General features: G+C 54.6%; 1 protein-coding gene across 1 annotated transcript in view; it reads right to left on the bottom strand.

Moving 5' to 3' along the window:
- Window positions 1–15,870, bottom strand: part of SHANK2 (SH3 and multiple ankyrin repeat domains 2) — a 688,546-nt gene that overhangs the window by 373,921 nt on the left and 298,755 nt on the right. The gene's annotated exons all lie outside the window — the stretch shown is intronic.

The following is a 15,870-nucleotide window of genomic DNA, read 5'->3' as shown; positions in this document are numbered from 1 at the left end:
GTGGCATCTGCAAGCCACCAAAAGAGGCCTCAGGAGGAACCAGCCCTGTGATGACCTGATCTCAGATTTCTAGTCCTCGGGACTGGGAGGTATAAATATCTGTTTTTTGTTTGTTTGTTTGTTTTTTGTTGCTACTGTTGTTGTTTTTGAGACAGAGTCTCGCCCTGTCACCTAGGCTGGAGTGCAGTGGCACAACCTTGGCTCACTGCAGCCTCTGCCTCCCAGACTCAAGCAATTCTCCTGTCTCAGCCTCCTGAGTAGCTGGGATTACAGGTACCCTGCCACCATGTCTGCTAATTTTTCTATTTTTGGTAAAGATGGGGTTTCACCATGTTGGCCAGGCTGGTCTTGAACTCCTGATCTTGTGATTTGCCTGCCTTGGTCTCCCAAAGCACTGAGATTACAGGCATAAGCCACCGCATCCAGCCAATATCTGGGGTTTAAGCCACCTGTCTGTCTGTGGTGCTCTACCATGCAGCCTGAGCCAACCATGTAGTCTCTGAGTCTACTGGCTGGATGATTCAATCTCAGTCTTTACTAAGAAGGCGCCTTCCTCCCTCCCACCAAGTGGGGACTGTGTGAGGAGGCAGGGGCTGAGCACCACTTATCTGACATCCTACAAAGCTCTAGACGGGGCCAGGCCCTCACTCTGCTGACTCAATGATCCCAGGGACTCAGAATGAGAGCAACAGCCCCTGGGAGCTTTGAGGGGTGGCAGCCACACCACAGCTGCCTTGGGTCACCCAGAGTTCCTGAAACAGCAAGTGTCCTTTCCAAGACAGAGGGCCTCCTGAAAGGCAGCCCTCCAAGCTCCGCAGCAAACAGCAGAGACCACCACCACCGGCTGGCCAAAGGCACGGGCTTCTTCCCGGCCCGTGATAATCACGCCTGCAGCAGCTTTTCACCGGCTACAGGATTCAGCCCTTAGGCTTAAGCCACGTTTGGCTCCAAAGTTTGCACTGACAGGACCAGGGCTACCATCTGACAGACTGCAAGGCAAGAGAAAACACACGTCCTCCCTGGGGTGGGTCTGGGGGCACCTTCCTGCCTCAGAGGAGAAGAATCTCACAAGTAGTTTGGGACACAGGTGGCAATGACGAAGGTCTTGGGGACATGGATGGTGCTGGCAGAACTCACGGGGGATAGAGGTGGCACTGGCAGAGTTCACAGGGATGAAGACGGCACTGGCAGAGCTCATGAGGGTCAGAGGTGGTGCTGGCAGAGCTCATGAGGGTCAGAGGTGGCGCTGGCAGAGCTCATGAGGGTCAGAGGTGGTGTTGGCAGAGCTCATGAGCGTCAGAGGTGGCGCTGGCAGAGCTCATGAGGGTCAGAGGTGGTGCTGGCAGAGCTCATGAGGGTCAGAGGTGGTGCTGGCAGAGCTCATGAAGGAAGTTGCATTGGCAGAGCTCATGAGGGTCAGAGGTGGCGCTGGCAGAGTTCACGAAGGAAGTTGCATTGGCAGAGCTCATGAGGGTCAGAGGTGGCGCTGGCAGAGTTCATGAAGGAAGTTGCATTGGCAGAGCTCATGAGGGTCAGAGGTGGTGCTGGCAGAGCTCATGAGGGTCAGAGGTAGCGCTGGCAGAGCTCATGGGGGTAAGAGGTGGCACTGGCAGAGCTCATGGGGGTAAGAGGTGGCACTGGCAGAGCTCATGACAGTCAGAGGTGGCACTGGCAGAGCTCATGGTGGTAAGAGGTGGCACTGGCAGAGCTCATGAGGGTCAGAGGTAGCGCTGGCAGAGCTCATGGGGGTAAGAGGTGGTGTTGGCACAGTTCATGGGGGACAGAGGTGGAGCTGGCAGAGCTCATGAGGGTCAGAGGTAGCGCTGGCAGAGCTCATGGGGTTAAGAGGTGGTGCTGGCAGAACCTATGAGGGTCAGAGGTAGCGCTGGCAGAGCTCGTGGGTGTAAGAGGTAGTGCTGGCAGAGCTCATGAGGGTCAGAGGTGGAGTTGGCAGAGCTCATGAGGGACAGAGGTAGCACTGGCAGACCTTAAGGGGGTAAGAGGTGGCGCTGGCAGAGCTCATGAGGGTCAGAGATGGCACTGGTAGAGCTCATGAGAAACAAGTGGTGCTGGCAGAGCTCACAGAGACAAAGATGGCATTAGCAGAGCTCATGAGGGAAAGAAGTCACGTTGGCAGAGCTCACTAAGGATAAAGTGGTCCTGGCAGAGCTCCTGGGGGAAAGAGGTAGCACTGGCAGAGTTCATGGGGGACAGGGTTCACACTGGCAGAGCTCACTAAAGATAGAAGTGGCACTGACAGAGCTCCTGAGGACAGAGGAGGTGCTGGCAGAGCTCATGGGGGATGGTGGGTGCTGGCACTGCTCACGGGAGACAGCTGAGACCCAGCGCACCTTCCCCACCTCCCCAGGACACAGGGCAGCCCTGGAGACAGAGCTAGAGCCAAGCCTGGGGAGCCGCACAGAGCTGCGCAAAGCGTCCTGAGGTTGGACGCTGGACTTGGCACAGTCGGACGTCAGTGCCTGCTGTTGGTAAGAACCTGGAGGTGGCACACTGGGGAGGTCGCGGTCTCACACCTGTTCTGATCTGGTTCCTCTGTGAAGCCTTTCTGTCGTTGAAGACGCCCTGCGAAGCAGCCGGGGCTCCTCAGCTGGGACTTTGATCCCACTCCTAATTTCTCAAAGCACATGGATCCACGAACGCCACCCAGGTGGCCGGGGAGAGACAAGGAACGGAAAAGGCTGACGGCACCCTCCGTGGACACCTCTCCTTCCAAAGACCCTCGAGGGACTTGGCCTGGGATCTGCAGCCACCACCCACGAGTAAAACCTCATCCCTGGGACAGGTCACCGAGCCTGTGTTTTGTTGGTCATGAGGGAAAACCAGGTTGGGGCCCCTCCCTCTGGACCGGCAGAGACTGAAAAAAAACCTTGTAGATCACTGAGTGTTCGCATGGAGGCTCACAAAGATACGACTGGCCCAGAGGGCTTCCGGGTGATCCGGGAACTGCCTGTTATTGGAGGGGGCTGGGCGGGTGGATTAGAAGACCTTGCAAAAGGCTGATGAGCCCAGTCTCAGAGCGATTATCTTTCATTTACAGAGATTACGTGTTGGAAGACTGTATTGGTGTGAGAGCCAAAATTTCAGACAGACACAGCCAGCGGACAGCAGCCGCAGAACCCCCAGCTTCCTGGGGCACCCAGGAGAGGCCAGGGCTCTCCCTACCCATGTGAAGGAGACATCACAGGGCCCCCAGTCACGGCAACGCTGCCTCCTACGGCCGACTGCCTCACGCCCAGCCTCCCCGCCCTGACGATACAGCCAATTCTCTTTTTCTGACCCTTGTAACTGAGGGAGGTGTGCACAGCCTTCATAGCAAGTGATGGCATTTGGGGGAGTCCTGGCAGTTGCTAAGATAAACTCATTAGGAAAGAGAAGTCTATGGAAGAACAGAACAGATACAGAATTAACCTAACACCAAAACCCCCAACTGAAATTTTCAGGCTGTTCATGGATTATAAAAATTGAAGTCCCGGAAGGTGAATTTTGGTGAATAATGTCAGAAAATGGGCACAGACAAAGGTGGTTATTTATATACATTCCTAAGACTCTGTCAGAAGAGTAGGGACTTAGAGAAGGGGAAGAACTCGCGTGGGGGGGCCACCCTTGGAGGATTAAGGAATAAAAGAGCTGGGACATTTTCAAATACATTTTACTCTGTGGACCAGGCAAGTTACTCAAATAAAATCTCACCGGCGACATCAGTGCGAACATTTTAATGAAAATCACCTTGCTTAATTACCAAGATTCATATTAAATTAGTTTCCTGAGTACTGAAATTTCTTCAGTGTTTATTTTGCTAGAAGCTGGGGCTGGAAAGTACCTTCCTCATCTCTTTAAAGTCACATCTTCATATGATATCTGATTTCCTAAAATGAGAGCTCTCTGACAAAACTGGAACCATCCATGGAAATGATGATTTTTGTGAAAAGGGTTAAAAATAACTGTTTTCTGTCTGAAAATGATTAATATTCCACCCAACTGTTTCCTTCTTTCAGGCAATCTGTACACTCTAAGTAGGTGGATATTTTCTTAGCTGGCTTACATGCATTTATTTATACATTTTTTCCCCACAATAAAAATCACACAAGGTATGACAAAGAGCATGTGCACTTTTAAAGTTGGCCACGCTCCCTTCCCATCCACTCCATGTAACTGCAACCCAGGGATGGGAGAGCCGGGAGCGGCTCGGAAGGTAGCCACCCATTCAGTGCAGCCAGCCATGTGCCCCGACCTGCCTTGGCCAGTGCCTAGCAGCTCTCTGGTCACTGAGGACTATAGTCAAAACTTCCTTTATTTTCCCTAGGACTTAGTTCCTCACACACTCCGTGGCACGGTCCCCACGGATGGCCATTCCAGAATGCAATCCCACCAGGGCTGAAGGCTTGAAAGCAGCACACAAATAAGGCAAGACCTTCCACAGCGTTATATCCGGACCAACTCAAACCAAACCATATCCCAAACCAAAGTCATTATCCCCTGACACGCCAGGGATTAACAACTGGCAATTTTAGGAGGAACTGGAGTCCTCCCTCTCCCCCACCCCGAGAATCAGCAAGCAGCTGCTAATTCCCATGCACCCGGCTCCCAACAGCTTTTTCCTTACCTTCCTTCTTGGTGAAGGCATTTAACAAAGACTTCATTTTCCCTCTGACTTTGGCAGCGGTCCGCTCATTATATAACCTTCCTGGATGGGAGGAAGGACAGGCGTGCAGCCCGGCCCCTCGGTGCTAGAGCAGCTGGGACCCGGGGAGAGGTGGCGGGTGTCTGGGCACGGTGCACTTCCGAGCATAGCTGGGCATGCCAGACCCAGCGTGCTGGTGACAAAGCCCACCCCATATTCTGTCTGTCAGCTGGGAACCAACTGCACGTAGACGGGCTGCTCTCAAACCCGGCTACCTCTCGCGGCGCGCGTCATGTGAGCCGGGCTACTCTGCTTTTGTGCTCAGGGCATTGAGGAAGAGGCACCGCGGAGGGTTAACGCAGATCAGGCGTCCTCGAGCTGGCAGCTGGGAGACGCCGGGAGGCATGAGTGAGCTCAAGCCCCAGTTATCCAAGGAAACTCGGGCTGGTGCTGGGCACTCCATGCGCCTGTGCCTAAATATAATGCACTGTGCTTTTCTATTTTTTTAAAAAAAAATTTTTAAAGAAAAAGCCAAGTTTGTTTGTCAGCTAGCAGATGTGGTAAGACAGACAAGGGGGAGGGAAGCATCCAAGTACCAGATACGCTTCACACCAGACCCACGTTCCCCGGGCAGACATGGCCAGCATTCTGGAATTTCTGAACACGACCTATATTTCTGTTCAAAAGAATCAGACACAAGTGCCCGTGACTTCTCTGGCTCCCCCTCCATCGAGGTAATTACCCTGGAAAAAACAGGACTCCACCCCCTCCTAGTTTTTTTTTTTTTTTTTTTTTTTAAGAGAGAGATAAAAAGACAATTAAACTGAGACCCTGCCAAGGATGGCCCCGATTCCAGGCAGCTGATAAAAGCGAGCTCCTCAGGGTCACTTTAGGCATTTCCAACCCAGCAGAAGAAAAGAGGAAAGCGACCCCTTGGAAGCCCTACATGGAGGAAGTCAGATTTATAAAGCGAACACAGAGAAGTGGATGCAGGCTGGTGCCCTGCGGCAGGTGGCCAGTGAGTTATTTCTACACCAGGAGAAGGAGCTTCCTGAAGCTACGTGGAGCATCCAGGGGCAAGGTTCTGTTGCCTGATGCCTCTGCTGGGCTGTAATTTAGTGTGCTGTTTTTTTTTTTTTTTTTCTGGTTGCTAAGAGAACTGCTTCAGAAATTTAAAACATACACACACAGAGACACACACAGACACATACACACACACACACACACACACACACACCCAAAATCGGAGAAAGATGAGACAAGACAAGGAAAAAGCAACCAGAGCACTGAAGTTTAATTCCATATGGTTGACACACTTCGTGTCAATAAAAATGGCGCTGTGAGAATAAGAAGGCTGCCCCCCACCATCCCCCCCAGAGCCTTTCTCCGAAGGCATACCGGGGACGGGACAGCGGCATCCCTCGGTGAGGACCTCTGAGCGGACACTGTCACAGAATCACCGAGGGTACGCCCTGTATCAGCTGAGCACCCGAACAGCATCTCTTGGCCGGGCCTGGTGGCTCACGTCTGTAATCCCAGCACTTCGGAAGGTGGAGGTGGGTGAATTGCTTGAGCCCAGGAATTTGAGACCAGACTGGGCAACACAGTGAGACCCCGTTTCCATGAAAAATAATTTAAAAACATTAGCCAGGTGTGGTTGTGCGCCTGTGGTCCCAGCCACTCAGGAGACTGAGGCAGGAGGATTGCTTGAGCCTAGGAGTTCAAGGCTGCAATGAGCTATGATTGTCCACTGCACACCAGCCTGGGGACACAGCAAGACTCTGTCTCCAACAACAAACAAACCCCACAGAAACCCAGAAACAGCAATAAACCTCATCTCTTATTTAACTCACACAACTCACGAGCCATGTCAAAACTCTGCCAGGGGTGACATTCTCACCCTACCATGCGTCGCCAAATCATAAAACCGAGTGAGTCGAAGCCATTTCTAAGACTTGCATTAAGAAATGGTTCTGAGGTCAGAGTCACCAGTGTGTCCCACAGGGTTCGTGCACTTGGACACTCTGAGCAAGGCTGAACGGCTTCCAGAAGAACCTTCCTCAGATGCACAAAGCCTCCCCTACTTCGGGAGGCCTGACGATGTGTCCTCGGGGTGGACCAGCCAGGGGGGCCAGAAGCTTTCCAGATGGTGAGTGTCTAGTTCATTGCTATGTGCTGGCCTGGCTGCCTGCCCTGGCTGGCGAGCGCTGGGAGGCTGGGACGGGGATGCCATCGTGTCCGTATTGGTGTATAGAGGGAGCTCCTCCAAGGCTGGGGGACCCGGCTGGTCGTGTGCTCAGCCACGTGAGCCCAGAGAACTCACCAAAGCTCAGGGAACTCTTGGGGAGACTCAGTGACGCTCAACACCCCCTCCATCTGCCACTGATCGATTCCCTCCCAAAAGCACAGAGCCTCATCCCAAGCCAAGTTTCTGAGCCAATCACTGCTCTGGCATTGCTGCCTTTGCGGCCTGCAGCAGTGCAGGGAGAACCTGCACGTTTCTGGGCTGGTGAGGCCAGGATGGCCCTTGGCCTGGGGCCAGTGGTGTCCTGTCATCGTTGGCTGCCTTGCTGGCCACGGATGACCTTGGGTGGAGGGTGTGGGGAAGAAGCCACTTCCCTGGGGCCATGTGACAATCTTGCATCTGTTCTGGACAGATGCAGGGGACAAGATGGAGCCTTTTTCCCCTCGCAGGGGCCTCCAATGTCAAATATGTCAAAGGACCAAGAAAAGGCCCTGCATCATCTAAACCGGAGCAGAACCAGAACCTCTGGATGGGAGCCATGCAGCAGCACCCACAGCTGGCCCAGACAGGACCCTCAGCGACTGCCATCATGTGTGTGTGCAGCAGCTGCTCCTGGGGGGGCATTTGCTCACAAGCAGGAGGCCAGGCAGGGGTCCCATGAACCCTGAGCTGCCCAGGGAGAAGGGAAGGAGCCTTCCCAAGACAAGGCCCCGTCACCAGGAACACGGCTGGCTTCCATCCCTGGTGTTCCTCTGCCCCATCCACCCCCACCCCTGCACCCCACGTCCCATCCGGTTTGGGGGCATGTGCAGAAGACAGCCAGCCAGATCTGAAGACCCAGGCCTGCTTCTCAGGCTGTGCAGGGGTGAGGGGCGGGGCACAATGAGGCTTTGGACACTGGATGATTTGAAGAACCCAGGGAACACCCCCAGGCTAAAGGATCCCTTTTCCAGACACCTTCAATTCTTTCAATAAGCAGACAACTTTTCCCGCCCACACGCGGAGGCGGCTGAGTAAACCATTCACAAAGATCAGGAGCAGCAGTGGCTCCATCAGTCTCATGCACAGACCTACTGAGTGCCCGGCCCTGGGCCAGGCTCTGCCACACGGGGTCTTCTGGTCAACCCCACAGAAATCCTGCAGAGGGTGTTGGGTCATTCTTGACACCACCCTCCTGGCCATGTGGTAGGCTCTCCATGGATACTTCCAGCGACAGGGGGCTCACTACGTTTGTGCAGGGGTTCTCGCTGTCAGACGCGGGCAGCAGCCTATATGAGCCTCCTTCCCCCACACCCACCACTTGCCCCCTTCCCCAGTGGGTGCAGACCACTTCCTCAATTGCCGGGAAGTCTGGCGCTGAAGGCACAGTCTCTGCCTTGACAAACACAAACCCTTGTGCAGCCTCCAAGGCGGTTTTCATCTGGTGTCCCCGTCCCTGCCTTTCTGGGGGAATATTTCTCTTCCAGCCCTGGGATGTGTCCATGGGAACATCAGCATTCCTTCTGCCTCTCGTTTCATGAGCGCATCTGTGGCCTGAAGCCTGCCCTGCCTGCCTGGCTGGGCGGGAAGTTCTGTGTGGACAAACGTTTGGTGTGAGTGTTTGGGGTCTGGGCCCTCACAGACATCCACACTTGGGGTTATCGCAGGAGACAAGCTCACCCCTGAGACCCAGGTAGATGCACTCTCCTGCTATCTGCACACAGGCCCGGCCTTTCACCCTCCAAGCCACAGAGACCCAGAAACCTGCCACAGACCTGGTGACCTCGGAGAGCTGGGGCAGCAGAGGCAGAGGCGGGAGCAGAGCCTCCCGCAGAACTCCGGGAACTCACCAGCACCGCTCCCATCTCTAAAACAAGGATTCCGAGGACGACCGAGCGCCAGTGGTTGAGATGAAAATTAAGACGAAGATAAAAGACGAAACTTAAAATCCCATTTTCCCCTGAGGCTTCCAGAAATCTTTTTCTCTGAGAAAAGCCTCAGGCTTTGGGAATGTCTCCGTGGAACTGCCATCCTGGGTCCCTGAGACCAGCAGGAAGGCTGGCAGATGAGACGGACGAGGTTCAGAGAGGCTGAGCGCTAAGCTGCCCAGGGGACGGGAAGGGTCAGACATCCCTGCTGCACCCACATAGGTTTCCATGCGTTGGAGCCCAAATGCCCACAGCATGGTTGAGCCTTCCCTTCCTTCCACCTTCAGACCCTCTGTTCCTATAGGGGTGCTGTGTGGAGGGCCTACAACGACTCTGCAGGCTTGTGCTGGCCACATTCCTACTGAATGCAGATGAGGTTTTATTTCAAACGGATTTCATTCTGGAAAAGGGAGAGATTGGAGGGGAAGAACTTCCAGGTGTGAGCTGGGCTGGGGGCAGGCGGGTAGCAGAGAGGGTGGCAATGTGAGTGGTTGGTGATGAAGCTATCTGCCTGCCCGCCCGCCCACCCGTCCCAAAACGCAGGCAAGCACCTTTTGAGTCTGTTTGTTGTCCATGGACAGATTGAAAACCAGGAGAAAAGAGGAGAGGGAGGCTCTGAAGTCAGAGTTTCCAGAAAGGAAAAGGGTCACCCCAAATGAACCCCAAACTCTCAGCCACCCAACCTGGCCCTGCAGACACCAGCTCAGCTCCATTCAGCCCAGCTCCAGTGCCTGGCCCTTGGTGCTTTGTGAGCCAGTGACATTCAAAGCCCCGTGCCCCCTTCCCTCCCTCCCTGCAGCCTCTGCCCACGAGCACCCCACAGACTCACCCCATACACTGCACCACCCCCTCAAACCCTGAGACTCACTAAGCCCTTTATTTGCCATGTCTTTTGACAACTGCTTGACAACGGGCTGAAAATAATTTCACTTCTTGCATAAAAAAAAGCTCTTCGCACATCAGAACACTTCAAGGTGCTCTGAAGTCCTGGCGGAGAGGCCGTACCAGGTGTTATAAACATGCCTGGCGAGACTCAGAGGTGCTCACCGGTCTCAGCAATGCCCCCCGTTCAATGGCGATTAGACACCTGCCTCCACTTGCTGTGGCTTCAGTGCCCATGTGGTTTGGAAAGAACCGGACGTGGGAGTCAAGATGCGGGTTTGGCTGCTGACTCTGTCTCACGCCCCCTGCAGCCATGGGCTGGCTGGACACCCCCTGACGCTGTTTCCCCCTCTGTAAAGTGGGAATAGCACAACTTACTCCGCAGGGTAGAGCTACCCGAGCTCATGTCTGAAGCACAAAGGAGAAGGGCTTGGTGCACGCAACACTGTGGGGACACCTTTGGGGGCAAGTCTTAGCTCTGTGACCCCAGAAAAGTCCTGTGACCTCTCTTTGCCTCTGTCTCCTAGTCTGTTTAATGGGGATATTAATGGTGCCGCTTCACAGGAGAGTCATAAGGATAAAGTAAGTTAGTATTTGTAACAGTAGTACCTGGAGGCAGTGTCAGTGATCACGGAATGAATACGTTTAATTTTTTAAAAATCTGTAAGCAGATAGCAAGGCAATCCTCCCGCTTTGCCCTATCTCTATAATAAACAAGTCCTGGTCTGTTGCTCACAATGCATTTACATTATCTTTCTGGGTGCTGCCTTCTCCAGGAAGTCTCCCTGACTGATCCAGGCAGCAGACAGACCCCTCTCCTCAGGGCTCCTGTGGCAGCAGTCAGCCCTCAGGGCATGTTGTGGAGCCAGGAGCCTCGCAGCTCCTCGAAGGCAGGTTCCGCGCCCAGCCTTCCTCCTTGCCCTGCACACTGGCAGTGCTCCCTAGTGCTCTGGAGATGAATGAACAAATGAATGAATGAATACATGCATGAGTCAATTAACAGAGGGGGTGAGTCCCAGCTTCTTTTCTGAGTATTCCACAGCACTTTACCAGCTTCATCAGGCTGGTCTCTAGTTGTGCTGCTCACCTGAGGCCAGAAGCCACCTTCCTTCTCCAACTCTCACCCTACCCCCACCCCCACTTCTGCCCAGGGCCTTGCATACACGCAGTGGAGGCCCAGGGAGGCCTGTGTTAAGCCACAGCCACGCTACCAGCTGCCCCAGATCCTGAGAAGGCCTGTACTGCCCCGCCTTGCCCCACGAGCAGATGCAGCCAGGACAGCATCCTCAGCGTCCTTGCTGCATCTACAGAGCAGCTAGGCCAGTGTCCTCAGCATCCTCACTGCATCTGCAGAGCGGCTGAGCCAGTGTCCTCAGCATCCTCACTGCATCTGCAGAGCAGCCGGGCCGGTGTCCTCAGCGTCCTCACTGCATTTGGAGTTCCCCGCACCCCATGTCCTGCCTGGAAACAGTGAGGGCTCATCTCTCAGCTTCCCCGGCTGCTGGGGTTTCGAGTTCGAGCCAATCAGACACATGGACCAGGAAGGCACTGATGCAGGAGGAGCAACTCACCAAAGCCAGCGGGTGTGGCACGCGGTTCCAGCACAATATCAAGCTCCTGCCAGCACCTCTGACTGTGCACGGCACCAGGTGCTCCACAGAGCCCACCTGTGGCTGGACGCCCTGACTGGCTGCCCCGGCTTGCCGCAGTTTCCAGGCCTGGCTCTCCAGCCCTGTTGGAGCACAGTGACTGCCTGACATCTGTCAGAGTCTTCCCTCTCCTGCATCAACCAGCCAGGGTGGACTCTACTGCTGGTGACCCAGACCCTGACCGGCAGAGCCCATGAGGCTGGGTGTCAGGTAAGAGAGCTGGGCACGCCACATCTCTCAGGGAGGCCTGTGGTCCAGGGACCCTGAGAGCGTCTCTGCAACATCTGCAGCTGGACTTTCTGGGTTCAAATCCCACAAAGCAACTGTCCACAAGTCACAAAATGTCCCTGGACTCTGGATCCCCAAAAACAAAGCAAGCACAGCGATAGCGGCCACTTCAAGGAGCTGCTCAGGGGGTTACGTGCTTACTGGGCGCAGTACTTATGTACGGTGAGCACTCAAAAGAGATTAGCTGCTGCCACCATGACCACGACTGAATGTTTATTACTGCTGACTGTTTATTATTGGGATTACTACAACAGCTTGGTGATGAGGGAGGTCCTGACAGGCATTCTCAGTCTCTCCGGGCAGCTCAGGTGGCTGCAGGTAGTGGAAGGCCATCAGGCTGCTAGAGACAGGGTCTTGACCCAGGCCAGGACAGGGTCATCTCCCCAAGACACTGCTCCTGCGTAACTCAGACCCAGGCCCTCCTGCCAGGAAGGAGCTCCAAGTTGAGGAAGGCACAAGGGCCAGCTTTGAGCAGTACCTTCAACTTAAACCCGTGGCAAAACCCTGAGCGTGATCACAACCAAATCAGAAGAGAAGAAAATTAAATGCTGGGATGTAGGAAGCAATGCTGAGAAAATTCGCAGGGTTTTGGGGCAGAGGATGCCCTGACATCCCAGAGATTTATTAAGGCCCCACTCCATATTTCAGGGGTAGATGCAGGGGAGCACCTGAGCCTATTTCCACCTGAACATAAAATACACAGGAGGTGGCTCTAACTCTGTTCAGACTGGAGGCCCATGGGGAGCTGAATAAAGAAAAGAAGCTCTAGAGGGTCTCAGTGGCCCACCAGCCCCAAGCTCCACTTTATCTTGCAGAAACAAAGACTGAATGCTGAGCAAGTGTGTACGCAAGAGCCTCAGCCAGCGGGGGCCAAGCCAGGAGCAGGGGTGGCAGGTGCAGGGCAGGTACAAGCTAGAGCGGAATTCTTCCTGCCCATCCCCCACCAGATCCAAAATAGCAGCTCTTGTTTCTTTCCCTCGTAGCTTTAGATAACTGCAATTTAAATATTAGTAGGCAACATTTCTCCATCTCACAATAATTGTTAAATGAATCATGCTTTTATAAATAACACAAGATATAAAAAGGCATCTCGGCAATAATGCGGGGTTATCTTTGCACAAAGAGGTAGGAGTCTGTGGCGTTTGTAATGTTCCCGTCGCTGGAGTCATTGAGGGAAGCTTTGCTCTTGCAGGATTGATGGAGGCCCGTGGAAAATTGGGGTGAGGGCACTGAGGAGCGGGCATTGGAACCTCCCACAGGGTCTCTCTCCCTGGTTGGATGGAGAGCTGCAGGGGACTGGGGGTGTAACTCCAGGAGATACCACTCACCAGTTTTCTGACCCTAAAATGGGCTTTAGGGCCAAGAACACGGCTATTCTGGGGGGCAGTGGGGAGGAGCTCTGGAGGGTGAAAGTGGGTCTGATTACAAAGAGAAGTGAGGGGTTCCCTAAGGTATATTCTAGAAGAATCACAGCCTCCAGACACTGCCTCCTCTGCCCTCCCTCCACGCAGCTCCAGCCTTGGCCACAGGCTCCCTGCAGAGCCGCAGCCCCAGTGCACAGGACGCTACTGTGTGCGGGACACGCTGCCCTGATGGGGGAGCAGGGGTGGAGCCAAGGGGTGTGCAGCGGCTTACGGGGCAGCATGAGCCACCCCTGTGGTGGCCCTTCTAAGAGCTGAGTGACTGTGGATACCTGGGCCTCCCACAGGGCAAAATGAGGCTTATATGCTGAGACGTCCTCCGCCAGTTCTCGAGGACACGGGCTGCTCAGTCAGGAATCACAACCAGGGGCTGAGGTGCAGGCCAAGTGGGCTGGGGGCTTATGGAGGACCCCGGGGGTCTGAGTGATCTTGCACCAGGAGAACAGGTGTCCAGTCCCTGGGAGGAACCAGAGCTGAGCTGGGGGACCCCTGTTGGGGTGAGCCATCCTCTTTCCCCAGGACCTGATGGGGTCCTCTGTTCCAGCTTCTTATAAAAGAATGAAATCTGAGCTTGGTGGTGGAAGATGTGAGTCCTGGGTCAGTCTCTGACTCAAGGCGGGGCTCTGGAACTAGTTTTCTCATCTGTAGAGTAGGGTGACCAGCCCTCACTCTGCTGAGGTATCATGAGGCCTCTGAGAATTCCACAGGCTGGAGAAACCCAGGGAGGAGAAGCCTGGAGATCTAGGGACCGAGTGGACTCCCTCTCGGACCTCAGCGGAGGCTGGGGGAGTGGGCACCCTGAGCCCACCGCACCCTAAGCAGGGCAGGAGCTCTCCCTGTCTCAAGCCACACTGGGGTGGGCTGCCCACCACCTCCCCTCCCCTACAGGAGGGCCCACCAAGGTGCAGGAGGGACTCCCAAAATGTGGGTAGGAGTATCACTCCGTTTCCAGCCACAGACACCCTTTCACAACATGGCCAGCTTTCCCATGGGGGGCCGAAGGAAGGCCCAGCTCTCAGTCCTTAAGGGAACGTGCCTGCTGCCTCCACTTCCTGAGCAGCTGTACACTCAGAAGCAGCACGGCCCCTTGTCCCTGATTCTCAGGCCGGCGCCACACAACTGCCACTGGGCACAGAGGGAAAGCTTGGATAAGGCTGGGAGTGAGGACGGTGCCTGCTTCCACCCTTGCTGCTTGAGACCTCAGGCACGTGGCTGTGCCTGTCCGAGCCTGAGCCTGCAGGTCGGAGAAAGGGCAATAACTGCAGCCGCCTCGAAGGCCAGCAGTTGTGCAAGTCAACGTTTACAGAGTGCTAGGCATGGAGGGAAAGGACTTCCCATGGGTGGCCCCGGGTGCCACCCAAGGCCCGGACCTCTGTATCGTTCCTGTTGCTCCCCCATGGGTAGACGCTGTCTGGAGGGCTCTGCCTGCCTCCATCACAGCCTCTGCTCACTGTTCATAGGCTCCTCACTGCTTGGGCATTTGGTGCCAGACTGCAGATGCCAGGACCACACAGAAAGAACCACTGCAGCTGCCCAATGCCTGAGTGTCCCAGGACACATTGAAGGGCTAGGCCTGCTCAGCAGCTCCCCTCACAGAGTGACTTACTTCAAAGCAGCACCTGAGACCATCAGAGGCCAACTACAGTCACCAAGTCCTGTGGCCTGAAGGTTTACATCCCCCCCACATTCATGTGTTAAAGCTCTAACCTCCCATGTCATGGTATTTGGAGATGGGGACATTGGGAAGTAATTAGGGTTGGATGAGGTCAAGGAGGTGGGACCTCCATGATGGGACTGGTGTCCTTGTAAGAAGAGACTTGAGAGTTGGTCGTTCTCTGTCTCTCCACCATGGGAGGGCTCGGCAAGAAGGCTGCCATCAGCAAGCCAGGAAGGGAGCCCTCATCAGACACCCAATTAAGATCCAATCAAGGCTGGCACCTTGATCTTGGGCTTTCCTCAGAACTTCGAGAAAAACGTTTCTGTCGCTTAAGCCACCCGTCTATGGTCTTTTTGTTAAAACAGCTGCAGCTGATGAAGACACCAGGCCGACTGAACATGCCACTGCCCCCTTACAGGCCACTGCCCCTTACAGGCCTCTAGAGGACTTATGCCACTGCCTCTGCTGCTCCTGCTCCTCCCCATGCCCCTGACCCACACGGGCCCTGCCAGCTCCCTCCCAGTGCTCTGGACACACCTCTGCCCCTGCTGTGCCTGCCTTCCATCTGGCACTCATCTGCCGGCTCTTCCTGTGTCTGGCTGCTTCCAACTCCAGGCCTTGTGCACTCACACTCAAGGTCAACACATGAGGAGGCTTTCCTCGGCCATCCTGTCCAAGAGGGTTTCTCTCTTATTCTCCATGCTAGCCCCCTGTGACTTTTTCCTTCATTCTATTTATTGAATATTGAAGTCACATTAGTTTTAAGTTTGCTTATATGGTCTTTCTCCCCCAAGTGAAATGTCTGTAAACTGCGGACAAGGGCAGAGTCTGTCTTAATCACCACTGTATCACCAGCACAGAGCCCAGCCCCTCTTAAAGATGTGTGTTGAGGCCAGGCATAGTGGCTCATGCCTGTAATCCCTGCACTTTGGGAGGCTGAGGCAGGCAGATCACTTGAAGTCAAGAGTTCAAGACCAGCCTGGCCAACATAGTGAAACCTGTTTCTACTAAAAACACAAAAAATGAGTCAGGCATGGTGGCACACCTGTAATCCCAGCTACTTGGGAGGCTGAGACAGGAGAATCACTTGGACCCAGGAGGCAGAGGTTCCAGTGAGCTGAGATGGTGCCATTGCACTCCAGACTGGGTGATAGAGCAAAACTCTGTCTCAAAAAAAAA

The sequence above is a fragment of the Colobus angolensis genome, unplaced genomic scaffold, assembly GCF_000951035.1.
Source record: "Colobus angolensis palliatus isolate OR3802 unplaced genomic scaffold, Cang.pa_1.0 Scaffold84, whole genome shotgun sequence".
Taxonomy (NCBI): Eukaryota; Metazoa; Chordata; class Mammalia; order Primates; family Cercopithecidae; genus Colobus; species Colobus angolensis.
The sequence above is the reverse complement of the archived record's forward strand: the minus strand, read 5'-3'. Positions and strand labels throughout refer to the sequence as shown.